The 15,240-nt window shown below is 39.7% G+C and overlaps 1 long non-coding RNA gene across 1 annotated transcript; it reads left to right on the plus strand.

Annotated features, from left to right (window-relative positions):
* The first annotated feature begins 669 nt into the window (after positions 1 to 669).
* LOC112818392 (uncharacterized) lies at positions 670 to 5,825 on the plus strand. Its single transcript, XR_003206572.2, has 2 exons — positions 670 to 1,029; positions 2,139 to 5,825. It is a non-coding gene; the product is annotated as an uncharacterized lncRNA (long non-coding RNA).
* The last annotated feature ends 9,415 nt before the right edge of the window (positions 5,826 to 15,240 follow it).

Below are 15,240 nucleotides of genomic sequence, written 5' to 3' on the forward strand. Positions count from 1 at the left end.
CTGCCTTCTGTGTACACCCAGCCTGTGACTGAACATTTTTATCTCAGCCACACCAACTCCCTTTGGAGTTTCCAAACTTTGCAGTCTCCTGTGGCATGCATTCATGCTGCTCCTCCTGGGAGAGGGAGGGAGGTCTTGCCCTGGTTCTGCCACTTGTATGGCCCCTGCTCTGAGAGCGGTCGCCCAACTGGCTGCGGTTTGTGGTTTATGGCAACACTGAGCTGAACGCCCCCCTCCTCAACTCTCTGACTGCAGCCGGCTTCACTGCTCAAATGCCTGGGAACTCTCCCATACTCAGGCACCCCCATTCTTTCTGTGACCTTGGGGATCCTGAGATAAGGCTGTTCCACCTAGGGTTCCACCCTGCTTCTCCACCTGAGTGCCTTTCAAGCAGGGATGTCCCTCGCCGGAGCGGACTTCTAAAAGTTCCGATTTGCGCACCACTGCTTTATCACTTTCTGATAGCCGGCTTATGTAGGCTCCCTCGCCCCCACGGTTTATCTTCCCATATACCACCTCAGATTCGCTTCTCCACACCTCCTACCTTGCAGAAAGTGGTTGCTTTTCTATTTGTAGAATTGCAACAGTTCTTTTCTTAGATCTCAGGTTGAGTTCACAGGTCTTCAGAATGATTTGGGGAAAGCTATCCAGCTGAATTCTAGGGACCAACAAAACTATGGTCCTCTACTCCTCTGCCATCTTCCTCTTCTTCCAGAAAGTCTATATTCAATAGACCTATATTAATTGTACTTTTTATCAGATTCATCTAAATAGCATTACATATGTTTCTTCTCAGTTACCTAAGATTAAAATAAGTACGGATTTATTTTATTTATGTGATTATCTTTCTATTGAAGCAATCCCTAACTTAGTTTTAGTCTCTAAAAGTGTTATTTAAAGACCGCATTTCATAAGCTATATATAATTCCTACAGTAATGTCTCTTTAACTTGAACATTATAAATAATATTTGACTTATTTCAGATGCAGCGGGAGATGGAAAGGAATATAACTAGAGAACTAGAAGAAGGTATGTTGCCAAATTTATGAATTAAGATGGTCATTGATTTTGGAAATAAACTATGAATAGTAAATGGCATCCCTTTCCCTTGTTTGGATAATAGGTACTACATAAATTTTTTTATATCTATCTAATAAAAATGTAAAACATAAACATAATGAAGAACATACTTATTCCTCATTTAATCATCGTGTTTGTTCAGACTTTTTTTAAAAATCTCCAAACGTCTACATATCTGTTATTATTTCTGGCTATAATCTTTCTTCACTTCTGCCTCTCCTATGGAACCGTCAACCTGAATAAGTGGGCTTTCTCAAATTCTTGTTTCTGCTAGTGGTATAAGACCAAAAAAACCAGACTTGTCTTAGTAATAGTTAAGCAATTATAGTCCATATAGCTGTCACTTGACAGATGGTATTTAAATCTCCAGTCATTGATTTTGTCATTGGTTTACCTTTTGCCATTGAGTAAAATTCCAAGTTCCTTATATGGAATAAAAACACCCAAATAAATTTGGTTCTTGCCAGATTATTCAGCCTTCTCTGTCGCTACTTACCCTACTCTGTTGCTTTGCTCTAGCACTTCTTCAGCGTAGACTACTTGCAATTCCACAGGTGTTCTTCCTCACTCTTTGTATATGTTCTTTGTATATGTGTCTTCCCTCCACCTGGCACACTTTTTCCTTGTACTTCAGGTATCAGTTTACATATCACCTCCACCAAAAAGCAGACAATATTGATAGAAAAGTAGGATGTCCCTTTTGTGTGTTCTTATAGTGTCTTGTTTTATACCTGTCATGGTATATTCAACTCTAATACTGCCTGTTTGCTTTTTCAGTTTATAGTATATGGTTGTTCAGGGGTGGGCTCTGTCATCATCATGTAATTTCGTCTCGTAATGAGAAACTAGAAGCTCTGATATTTATCCACAATAGCAATTAACTTGGTGGGCAACCATGAGCAAAATATATTTAAAAGTCATCTTGTATTTTGTAGTTCTATGCAGATATTTTTCATTCTTCTTAACACTCATAAGGCTTCAACTTTGTTTTTTACTAACTTGTAGTTAACTACAAAGTTAAAATTTTAGATAAAGAATGTAATTCTTTTTCTTTTCAGCTGCTGCTGGATTTGAATCAGACTCATTGTGTAAGACCTCCTCTTTAGAATCTACTTGTGAACCACATGTAAAGTACGATCTACTAGAGAAATCGTCAAAAGGATTTTTACAGACTTTGAAGAAAAAGTACATGTTCTGAAAGATCAATAATAATTCATTTACTGGATGTTTGTATAACATCTTAATTGTGTCCTACTAAACGTATGATGTGTGAAAATCTTTATTAAAGGAAACAGGTTTGGATCATATGTGTAATGAAAGTTTATATAATATTTTAAGCTATGTTTCTTGGCACCTAATTAACTTTTAAGCAGGTTTTATATGTGGAAACCAGCACTGTTGAGTTTTACATGCTTCAGGCTGCCCAAATACCAGCTTTTTACACAGCACCCAACCAACCAAATTGTCGTTAGTACTTCAGTGGTGTTAATTGATAGCCTTTTTGTATTTTCCAGTTTTTATTACTACATATGGACCTAGAGATTTACACAGACATCATTTTGATATATTGCTGCTAAGGTATTGTCAGTGTTTGTATATATTACAATTTTTATAGTGCCATAAAACCTATGTATAATTTTAATTTTAATTTCAAGTACTGATTCGTAGCTCTTTCCTCATGGTGAAATAAGATTTGCCTAAGGCTTTTCACCTTTTCTGTTTATTTTTGATTTACTTTTTGAAAACAGTCTTAAAATTAGAGAAAAGAAAAATTGGAGAAAAAAGAACTTTTCCACCCCAGAACGATTTGCAGGTAAATTGTTAAATTATGCCTGATTCCCCTAGCATTTATATCCTACAAGTCAGTACATTCCACATAACTACTGTACAACCCTGACAATCAGACAATTAACTCTCATACAATTAACACTTGAATAATGTCGGGGTTAGGGGCACTGACCCTTTGCAGTCAGAAATATGTGAATAACTTTTGACTCCCCAACTTTTGACTTTACTAATAATCTGCTGTTGACCAGAAAACTTACTGGTACCAGAACAGTCAATTAACCTGTGTTTTGTATGTTATATGTATTCCATATTATATTCTTAGAATAAAGTAAGCTAGAGAAAAAATGTTATTGAAATCATAAAAGAAAATACATTTAGAGTACTATCATGTATTTATTGAAAACATCTGCCTATAAGTGCACCCATTCAAACCATGTCAACTATACATTCTATCATTTTTTTTAAAAGATTGTATTTATTTATTTGACAGTGAGAGCACAAGTAGGCAGAGCGGCAAGCAGAGGGAGAGGGAGAAGCAGGCTCCCCACTGAGCAGAGAGCCCGACATGGGGCTCGATCCCAGGACCCCAGAATCATGAGCTGAGCCGAAGGCAGACACTTAACCAACTGAGCCACCCAGGCACCCTGTACACTCTGTCATTTAATCATCATATTTTTAAGTTTTGTCACTTGTCTGTAATATCCTATACGCACGGAAGGTCCTGTTCAGAGCCATGTATTTAATTCAGATGTTGTGTCTCTTAGTTCTTTCAGTTTAGAATAGTTCCTTAGTCTTTCCTTAATTTTCATGACTTTTAATCTTTTATTAAAGAGTTAATTCCAGTAATGGAGAATGTCTTTCAATGTGGGTTTTTCTTATGTTTCCTGATGATAAAATTCAGATCAGGGATGCCTGGGTGGCTCAGTTGGTTAAGCAACTGCCTTCAGCTCAGGTCATGATCCTGGTGTCTTGGGATCAAGTCCTGCATCGGGCTCCCTGCTCAGTGGGGAGCCTGCTTCTCCCTCTGCCTGCCACTCCCCCTGCTTGTGTTTTCTCTCTCGCTGACAAATTAAAAAAAAAAAAAACTTAAAAAAAATTCAGATCATACATTTTTAGCAAGAGTATGACTGAAGTGGTCCTCTACTCTTCTCATTGCATCCTATCATGTGACCTACAATTTGGTTTGTCCCATTGTTGGTGATGTGAGCATTGATCCTGGAGGTAATATCTGCCAGGTTTCTCCTCTGGAATGTTAACTTTCCACTTTATAACTCATTAGTATTTTAGGGGAAGTACTTTGAGACATGTAAATATCTCCTTTCTCAGACACCCTGTGCCAGGCCACGTCTTCTGCAGATGATGTACTGCCCCCACAGGCTCTGAAAACCCCATGCTGGACTGTTCTTTCCCTTCAGTCCGTGATACCACATTCTCTGTTGTTGACCTTTCAGGGGTGTTCCAACACTGCAGGGTGGCTCTCCCACTTTTATGCCTTCCCCATTCTAGCCAGGCTCCAACACCACACTCTGGGCCACCACAGCTCCCTGTTTCTATGCTTTTGAACTGAAAATTTGGGAATAGAAAGAAGAGAGGGGGGAAAAGGCTCCATAGGTCTTTTATAATCAACTTGTCAAGCTTTACAAAGCAAAGATTCTGATTAGAATTGCATTGAATCTATAAATACTTTATAGGGAAAAGACATAATACTGAGTTTTCCTAACAGTATTTCAGTTGATTAACTCTCAATGTTAAAAAATTTCCTATAAAGGTCCTGCCGATGTTTTTTAGATTTATTCCCAGTAATTGAATACTTTTGACCCCATTATAGATATTATTTTCAAAAATCAATTTCATTTCCTGTTTGTTGCTAGCTTATAGAAATAACAGTATTCTGTATATTGAGCTTAGATTCACCTATCTTGCTAAACTGTCTTATTATATTGTTTCTCCCAATTCTGGAGGCTAGGAAGTCCAAAATCAAGGCACTGGCAGATTCAGTGTCCAGTGAGGGCCGGCTTCCTGGTTCATGGATGCTGGTCTTCCTCCTGTTTCCTCATAAGGCACAGGGCCAAGGGAGCTCTCTCAGGTATCCTTTATTTATAAGGGCACTAATCCCATTCATGAGGGCTCCACCTTCATGACTTCATCACTTCCCAAAGCCCCCACCTCCAGATACTATTACATGGAACATTAAGATTTAATACATGAATTTGGGAGTGGGGGGAACAAGTAGTCTATAGCAAGGTTGTTCCTTGTTCTTGGCCAGGTAGGCTTCCCCAATATGGCTGCTTACCTCATGAGGCCAACAAGGAGAATTTCACTGCAGAGAGGGCTCAGTCCTCTTTTAAGGGTTTCACCTGCTTAAATCAGGCTTACATAGAATAATCCCCTTTTGATCAACTCAAAATTAACCATCGTATCTGCAAAATTCCATTACATTTGCCATTTTCTAATGGCTAGAGTCAAGTCACAGAGCTTGGCTACACTTAAGGGCAAAGGATTATAAAAGGTGAGAACACCAAAGGGCATTTATTATGGGGTCACCTAGGGTCTTTCTGTTACGATTCTATTAACAAAGTTCCCTTCTACTACTCGTTTTCTAAGTTTTATCATGAATGTTGAAAGATAATAGATGTTTGTTTTGCATATATTGAGATAATTTTTTAAAAATTTGTCAATGTCGTGAATTACATTAAGTGCTCATGTCAAACCAACCTTGCATTTCTTAGGTAAACTGAATTTAGTTGTGATTTCATTCGTCTGTTTCATACATTGCTACTCTTGATATGATGAAATTTTGGTGAGGATTTTGTCCTCTCTGTTCATGGATAATGATAATGCAAGGAGTTTTGAATGCTTTTAACTCAATTTACATGGCTCCAAACTTATGTGTATTGTTGCTTTGTGTTTTAATTCTCTCTTGTATCTTTAAAAAATACTCAACATTTTTATAACTTTTATATGATACTGTCAGTGTTCATTTAAATTGAAGGACATATTTAATTATTTTTTTCCCCTCTCCTCTTGCATCTCAGAATTTCTACTTGGGATTATTTTTCTTCTGTTTGTTTATGTACATTCTTTAAAATTTCCATGAGCGAGAGCTGCCAGGTAATGAATCTCTGTTTAAGATGTCTTTCTTGGGCGCCTGGGTGGCTCAGTTGATTACGTGTCTGCCTTTGGCTCAGGTCATGATCCCAGGGTCCTGGGATTGAGCCCCACTTCAGGCTCACTGCTCAGCGTGGAGTCTGACTCTCCCTCTCTCTCTGCCCCTCCCCTCACTTGTTCTTCCTCTCTCGCTCCTTCTCTCTCACTCTCTTCCAAATAAATAAAATCTTGAAAAAAAGAATAAAAATGCCTTTATTTCCTCTTACTCTTGATACACATTTTCACAGCATAGAGAATCCTAGGTGAGTAGTTACTTTCTTTGATCATACAGAAAATGTCATTCCACTGCCCTTTGTCTCTCATAATTGCTCTTTAGAAATTAGCTGTCTGCCTGTTTCTCCTTTGAACATAATCTGTTCCCCACTCTGCTCCTTTTCCCCACAATTTTTGGTTGCTCTAAAGATTTTACTCTTGCGGGCGGGGTGGGGGAGGAATTCTTTTTCTTTTTGTGTTTACTGCAGGTACGCTATTATGGGTCTAGATTTGATGTCTTGCTATTTATCTTAATAATGTTCCATAATTAGAATTCCATTTACAGCAGCTCCAAAAACCAAAATATACCTAGGAATAAACGTAACCTAGCAGGTAAAGGATCTGTATTCTAGAAGCTACAGAACACTTATGAAAGAAATTGAGGAAGACACAAAGAGATGGAAAAACATCCCATGCTCATGGATTGGAAGGATAAATATCGTTAAAATGTCTATGCTTCCCAGAGCAATTTACCCTTTCAATGCAATCTCTTTCAAAATACCATTGACATTTTTCACAGAGCTGGAACAAATAATGCTAAAATTGCTATGGAACAGAAAAGACCCTGAATTGCCAGGGGAATGTTCAAAAAGAAAACCAAAGCTGGAGGTACCACAGTGCCTGACTTCAAGCTATATTACAAAGCTGTAGTCAAGACAGTATGGTATTGGCACAAAAACAGACACATAGATCAGTGGAACAGAGTAGAGACCCCAGAAATGGACTCTCAACTCTATGGTCAACTAATCTTTGACAAAGCAGGAAAGAACATCGAATGGGAAAAAAAAGACAGTCTCTTCAATAAATGGTGCTGGGAAAACTCGACAACCACATGCAGAAGAATAAAACGAGACATCCTCTTACACCATACACAAAGATAAAATGGGTGAAAGACCTCTATGTGAGACAAGAATCCATTAAATCCTAGAGGAGAACATAGGCAATAACCTCTTTGACATTGGCCACAAGAACTTTTTCAAGTCACGTCTCTAAAAGCAGCAGAAACAAAAGCAGAAATGAACATTTGGGACTTCATCAAGATAAAAAGCTTTTGCACAGCAAAGGAAGCAGTCAACAAAACTAAGAGGCAATCCAAAGGATGGGAGAAGATGTTTGCAAATGACATTTCAGATAAGGGGCTGATATCCAAGATCTATAAAGAACTTCTCAAACTCAACACCCCAAAAACAAACCAGTCAAGAAATGGGCAGAAGATATGAAAAGACACTTCTCTGAAGAAGACATCCAAATGGCTAACAGACACATTAAAAAAAATGTTCAACATCGCTGGCCATCAGGGAAATACAAATCAAAACCACAATGAGATACCACCTTACACCAGTTAGAATGGCCAAAATGAACGAGACAGGAAAAGGTGTGGAGAAAAGGGAACCCTCTTACACTGTTGGTGGGAATGCAAGCTTGTACAGCCACTCTGGAAAACAGTATGGAGGTTCCTCAAGAGATTAAAAATACAGCTACCCTATGACCCAGCTATTGCACTACTAGGCATTTACCCTGAAGATATGTATGTAGTAAAAATAAGGGGCACATGCACCCCATAGTTCATAGCAGCAATGTCCACAATAGCCAAACTGTGGAAGGAACTGAGAGGCCCTTCAACAGATGAATGGTTACAGATGTGGTACATATATACAATGGAATATTACTCAGCCATCAGAAGGGATGAATACTCACCATTTGCCTTGACATGGATGGAAGTGGAGGGGATTATGCCAAGTGAAATAAGTCAAGCTCCTATGTGGAACATAAGGAATAGAGCGGAGGACCACAGGGGAAGGGAGGGAAAACTGAATGGGAAGAAATCAGAGAGGGAGACAAACCATGAGAGACTCTGGACTCCAGGAAACAAACTGAGTGTTACAGAAGGGAGGGGTAGGGGGATGGGGTAACCGGCCGATGGGTATTAAGGAGGGCACGTGTTGGGGTGAGCACTGGGTGTTATAGGCAACTAATGAATTGTTGAACACTACAACAAAAACTTATGATGTACTGTATGCTGGCTAACTGAACATAATCAAAATTCATTTGGCCTTTTGAATCTGATTTGGTGTCTCAGATTAAACATATTTAGACTTTCTTATCTAGGCCCCATATATCTTAACCTCTCTTTCATGTCTCCATGGTTGTCTTTTGGTCTCTTCCCTTATATCCTCAATTATTTCTTCTATTTTCCTAGTTAATTTTCACCTCCCCTGTATCCAGTCTGCTGTCTTACCTATCCATAGAAATTTCAGTTGGGGTTAAGGCATTTTTAAAATAAGTTTTCTTCGGGTCTTTAAAAAAATCTATTTAAATAATATAGTTTTTCATTATTTGAAGAATATGTTTTGTTTTTTTAATCATTAACTGAGGATCTACTTCAGGGGAGGAAAAGATGGTGGAGGAGTAGGGGACCCTTTACCAACCGGTCCCTGAATTGGGCTGGATATCTACCAGACCACTTTGAACACCCAGGAAATCACCCTGAGATATAAGAAGATATATCTGGATCTCTACAAACAGAATATCACAGGCGGTTGATTTGGAGGTATGAAGCGGGGAGCCGTGATTCCGCGGGCAGCTATCGGAGGATAAACGGCAGCAGGAGGGAGCATGGCCGTCAGGATCCTACACCGCTAGTGAGCGATAGCCTCCCGCGCTGGGGACGGGGCACAGACTCGCACACCGGTAGCGGCAGGGAAGGGACTTTAGGGCAGTCCCCAGACTGAAACGTGGAGCAGTGGGGTGTATGGGAACTGGGGGAGGCTGTCGGTTTTAGAGACACAAAGGGCAGAGACATGCCCCGACCAGGAGGCGAGGACTGGGAGTGCTGCTGAGGGGCTCACAACCCAGGATGCTGCAGTTCATAGCAGCACACACAGAAACGGAGATAGTGTGGCCTGGAGAGCTCACCGAAGAACAGACTGCGATATTTCTGCTCTGAGGCAGAGAGGGTTGGAAACGATCTCTTCTGCGCTGGCTCTCAGAAGAGACGCAGAAAGCCGCCAAGGAAAGCCGCCAGAGAACAAAAGCCCCCCAAAACGGGTTTTCACTGAGCCCAGCCCCTGCCACAGGGGGTAGGGCAACTGCCCAAACAAGGTTGCCTGAGTTACAGCACGGCAGGCCCCTCCCCCAGAAGACAGCCTGGAGAACAAGAGTCCAGCAACCCTAAAGTTCCTATAAAAAGGTGCATCTTGCTTGGGTCGTGGTCAGTAATTTGGACTCTGTACATTCCCTCAACCACCCCTCAACAGAATGACTCAGAGAAGGAACCCCCAAAATAGGAAAGACTCAAGAGACTGTGACTTCTGCCACAGATTCATAAATGCATACAGATATAACCAAGATGTCAGAGATGGAATTCAGGGTAGCAATTGTCAAGACAGTAGCTAGGATGGAGAAATTGATTAATGGCAATGTAGAGTCTCTAAGGGCAGAAATGAAAGCTGAACTGGCAGAACTTAAAAATGCTATCAGTGAGATCCAATCTAATCTAGATAATCTAACAGCTAGGGTAAGCAAGGCAGAAGAATGACTTAGTGATCTAGAAGACCAATTAATAGACAAGAAGGAAAAAGAGGAGGCCAGGGAAAAACAACTCAGAATCCATGAAAAGAGAATCAGAGAAATAAGTGACACCATGAAACGTTCCAATGTCAGAATTACTGGGATCTGTGAGGGGGTGGCGAGAGAGGACTAGAAGATATATTTGAGCAAATCTAGCTGAGAACTTCCCTAATCTGGGGAATGAAACAAATATTTGTGTCCTAGAAGCAGAGAGGACCCCTCCCAAGATCAAGGAAAACAGGCCAACGCCCCGGTATGTAATAGTAAAACTCGCAAATCTTAGAACCGAGGAAACCGTCTTAAGGGCAGTTAGGGGGAAGAGATTGCTTACATACAGAGGGAGGAACATCAGAATAATGTCAGACCTATCCACAGAGACCTGGCAAGTCAGAAAGGGCTGGCAAGACCTATTCAGACACATGCAGCCAAGAATACTTTATGCGGCGAGGCTGTCATTTAGAATGGATGGAGAGATGCAGAGCTTCCAAGAGCAGCAGAAACTGAAAGAATATGTGACCATTAAACCAGCCGTGCAAGAAATATTAAGGGGGGTTCTATAAAAGGAGAAAGACCCCAAGAGTGATATAGAACTGAAATTTACAGAGGCAATCTATAAAGACAAGGTCTTCACAGGCAACATGATGACAATAAATTCATATCTCGCAATAGTCACTCTCAACTTGAACGGCCTAAATGCTCCCATAAAACGGCACAGGATTGCAGATTGGATAAAAAGACAGGACCCGTCCATATGCTGTCTACAAGAGACTCGTTTTCAACCTAAAGATACATCCAGACTGAAAGCGATGGGATGGATATCCATCTTCCATGCCAACAGACCTCAAAAGTAAGCTGGGGTAGCAATTTTTATATCAGACAAATTAGATTTTAAGCTAAAGACTGTAATTAGAGACACAGAAGGACACTATATCATTCTTAAAGGATATATCCAACAAGAAGATCTAACAATTGTAAATATCTACACCCTCAACATGGGAGGAGCCATCTACATAGGCCAACTGTTAACCAAAAGAGAGTCATATTGATAACAATATGTTAATTGTAGGAGACCTCAATACTCCACTCTCAGCAATAGACAGATCATCTAAGCAGAATATCAACAAAGAAACAAGAGCTTTGAATGACACACTGGACCAGATGGACCTCATAGCTATATACAGAACATTCCACCCTAAAACAACAGAATACTCATTCTTCTCGAGTGCACATGGAACTTTCTCCAGAATAGACCACATACTGCACCACAAATCAGGTCTCAACCGACACCAAAAGACTGAGATTATTCCCTGAATCTTCTCAGACCATAATGCTTTAAAACTGGAACTCAACCACAAGAAAAAGTTTGGAAGAAATTCAAACACTTGGAAGCTAAAGACCACTCTGCTCAAGAATGTTTGGGTCAACCAGGAAATCAAAGAAGAACTTACACAATTCATGGAAACCAATGAGAACGAAAACACATCGGTCCAAAACCTATGGGATACAGCAAAGGCGGTCCTAAGGGGGAAATACATAGCCATCCAAGCCTCACTCAAAAAATAGAAAAACCCCGAATTCACCAACTAACTTTACAGCTTAAAGAACTAGAGAAAAAGCAACAAACGATTCCTAAGCTATGCATTAGAAGAGAAATAATTAAGATTAGAGCATTGATCAATCAGTTAGAAACCAGAAACACAGTGGATCAGATCAACGAAACCAGAAGCTGGTCCTTTGAAAGAATTAATAAGATCAAAAGCCACTGGCCAGACTTATCCAAAAGAAAAGAGAAAGGACCCAAATTAATAAAATTGACTAACAGCAAGGAAACAGAATCAATTATTAGAAATTATTATCAACAACTATATGCCAATAAATTGAGCAACCCGGAAGAAAGGGATGCCTTCCTGGAAACCTATAAACTGCCTAGACTGAAACAGGAAGAAATTGACAACCTGAATAGGCCAATAACCAGTAAAGGGATTGAAGCAGTGAGCAAAAAGCTCCCAAAAAACAAGAGTCCAAGGCCTGATGGATTCCCTGGGGAATTCTACCAAACATTCAAAGAAGAAATAATCCCTATTCTCCTGAAGCTGTTTCAAGAAATAGAAACAGAAGGAAAGCTTCCAGACTCATTCTATGAGGCCAGCATTACCTTAACCCCCAATCCAGGCAAGGACCCCATCAAAAAAGAGAATTTCCAATCGATATCCCTGATGAATATGGATTCCAAAATTCTCAATAAAATCCTAGCAAATAGGGTCCAACAGTACATTAAAAGGATCATCCACCACGACCAAGTGGGATTTATCCCCGGGATGCAAGGGTGGTTCAACATTCGCAAGTCAATCAATGTCATAGAACACATTAATAAGAGGAGAATAAACATTGTTAAAATGTCTATGCTACCCAGAGCAATCTATACCTTCAACGCCATCCCGATCAAAATTCCCATGACATTTTTCAAAGTGTTGGAACAATCCTAAAATTGGTATGGAATCAGAAGAGACCCCGAATCGCCAAGGAAATGTTGAAAAAGAAAAACAAAGCTGGGGGCATCACGTTGCCTGATTTCAAGCTATATTACAAAGCAGTGATCACCCAGAGAGCATGGTACTGGCCCCAAAACAGACATATAGACCAATGGAACAGAATAGAGAGCCCAGATATGGACCCTCAACTCTATGGTCAAATATCTTCGACAAAGCAGGAAAAATTATGCAATGGAAAAAGGACAGTCTCGTCAATAGATGGTGCTGGCAAAATTGGACAGCTCTATACAGAAGAATAAAACTCAACCATTCTCTAACACTATACAGAAAGATAAACTCAAAATGGATGAAAGATCTCAATGTGAGACAGGAATCCATCAAAATCCTAGAGGAGAACATAGGGAGTAACCTCTTTGACATCGGCCACAGCAACTTCTTTCAAGATAACATCTCCAAAGGCAAGTGAAACAAAAGCAAAAATGAACTTTTGGGACTTCATCAAGATAAAAAGATTCTGCACAGCAAAGGAAACAGTCAAAAAACAAAGAGGCAACCCACAGAATGGGAGAAGATATTTACAAATGGCACTACAGACAAAGGACTGATATCCAAGATTTATAAAGAACTTCTCAAACTCAACACCCAAAAAACAAATAATCAAGTCAAAAAATAGGCAGGAGACATGAACACTTTTCAAAAGAAGACATACAAATGGCTAACAGACACATGAAAAAATGTTCATCGTCACTAGCCATCAGGGAAATTAAAATCAAAACCACACTGAGATACCACCTTACGCCAGTTAGAATGGCAAAAATTGACAAGGCAAGAAACAAATGTTGGAGAGGTTTTGGAGAATGGGGAACCCTCTTACACTGTTGGTGGGAATGCAAGTTGGTAGAGCCATTTTGGAAAACAGTGTAGAGGTTCCTCAAAAAATTAAACATAGAACTACCCTATGACCCAGCAATTGCACTACTGGGTATTTACCCCAAAGACACAGGTGTAGTGAAAAGAAGGGCCATATGCACCCCAGTGTTCGTAGCAGCAATGTCCACAATAGCCAAGCTGTGGAAGGAGCTGAGATGCCTTTCAACAGATGGATGGGTAAAGATGTCGTCCATATATACAATGAAATACTACTCAGCCATCAGAAGGGATGAATACCCAACTTTTACATCCACATGGTTGGGACTGGAGGAGATTATGCTAAGTGAAATAAGTCAAGCAGAGAAAGTCAATTATCATACGGTTTCACTTATTTGTGGAACATAAGGAATAGCAGGGAGGACATTAGGAGAAGGAAGGGAAAAATGAAGGGGGGGAAATCGGAGGGGAGATGATCCATGAGAGACTATGGACTCCGAGAAACAGACTGAGGGTTTTAGAGGGGAGGGGGGTTGGGGATGGGTTAGCCTGGTGATGGGTATTAAGGAGGGCACGTACTGCATGGAGCACTGGGTGTTATATGAAAACAATGACTCGTGGATCACTACATCAAAAACAAATGATGTATTCTATGGTGACTAACATAACATAATAAACTAAACAACTAAACTAAACTAAAAAACAAACAAACAAAAACAACCCTGAAGATCTACTTTTAACAAGAAATAAAGGTTAAGGGTAGGGACAACTATCAGAAAATGGGAATGACTACACTTTTGTTCTTTTTTATTTTTTAATTTAAAATGTACAATGTGAAAACCAAACACCCCACTAAAAAGGAGAACTACAGGCCAGTATCTCTGATGAACATGACTAGCAAATCAAAGTGAACAATACATTAAAAGAATTATTCACCCTAATCAAGTGGGATTTATTCCTGTGTTGCAGGAGTGGTTCAATATTTACAAATCAATGTGATACACCACATTAATAAAAGGATAAGAACCATATGATCCTCTAAATGGATACAGAAAAAGCACTTGACAAGAAACATCATTCGTTCTTGATGAAAACCCTCTACAAAGTAGGGATAGATGGAACCTACCTCAATATCATAAAGGCCATATAGGAAAGACCCACAGGTAATATCATCCTCAATGGGGAAAAACTGAGAGCTTTTTCCCTACGGTCAGGAACAAGACAGGGATATCCACTCTCACCATTACTATTTAACAGTACTGGCAGTCTTAGCCTCAGCAATCAGACAACAAAAAGAAATAAAAGGCATCCAAGTCTGCAAGGAAGAAGTCAAACTTTCACTATTTGCAGACAACATGATACTCTATGTAGAAAACCTGAAAGACTCCACCAAAAAATTGCTAGAACTAATGCATGAATTCAGCAAAGTCACAGGACATAAAATTAACATAAAAATCTGTTGCATTTCTATACACCAATAATGAAGTAGCAGAAAAAGAAATCGAGGAATTGATACCATTTGCAATTGCATAAAAAATTAAATACTTAAAGAGAATACTTGAAGAGGACACAAAGAAATGGAAAAACATTCCATGCTCATAGATTGGAACAAGCATTGTTAAAATGTCTCTGCTACCCAAAGTAATCTACACATTTAACACAATCCCTATCAAAATCCCACCAGCATTTTTCACAGAACTCGAACAAACAATCCTAAAATTCATATGAAACCACGAAAGACTCTGAATAGCCAAAGCAATCCTGAACAAGGAAAAACAAAGCTGGAGGCATCGTGATTCTGGATTTCAAGCTCTATTACAAAACTGTAGTCACCAAGGCACTATACTGCTGGCACAAAAACACATAGATCAATGGAACAGAAGAGAAAACCCAGAAGTGGATCCACAACTACACAGTCAACCAATCTTCAATAATACAGGAAAGAATATCCAATGGATATTCAACAAATGGTTTGAGAAAACTGGACAGCAACATGCAGAAGAATGAAACTGTACCACCTTCT

This window comes from Callorhinus ursinus, unplaced genomic scaffold (genome assembly GCF_003265705.2).
Source record: "Callorhinus ursinus isolate GAN/ISIS: 27379988/994484 unplaced genomic scaffold, GSC_fseal_2.0 scaffold890, whole genome shotgun sequence".
Lineage (NCBI taxonomy): Eukaryota > Metazoa > Chordata > Mammalia > Carnivora > Otariidae > Callorhinus > Callorhinus ursinus.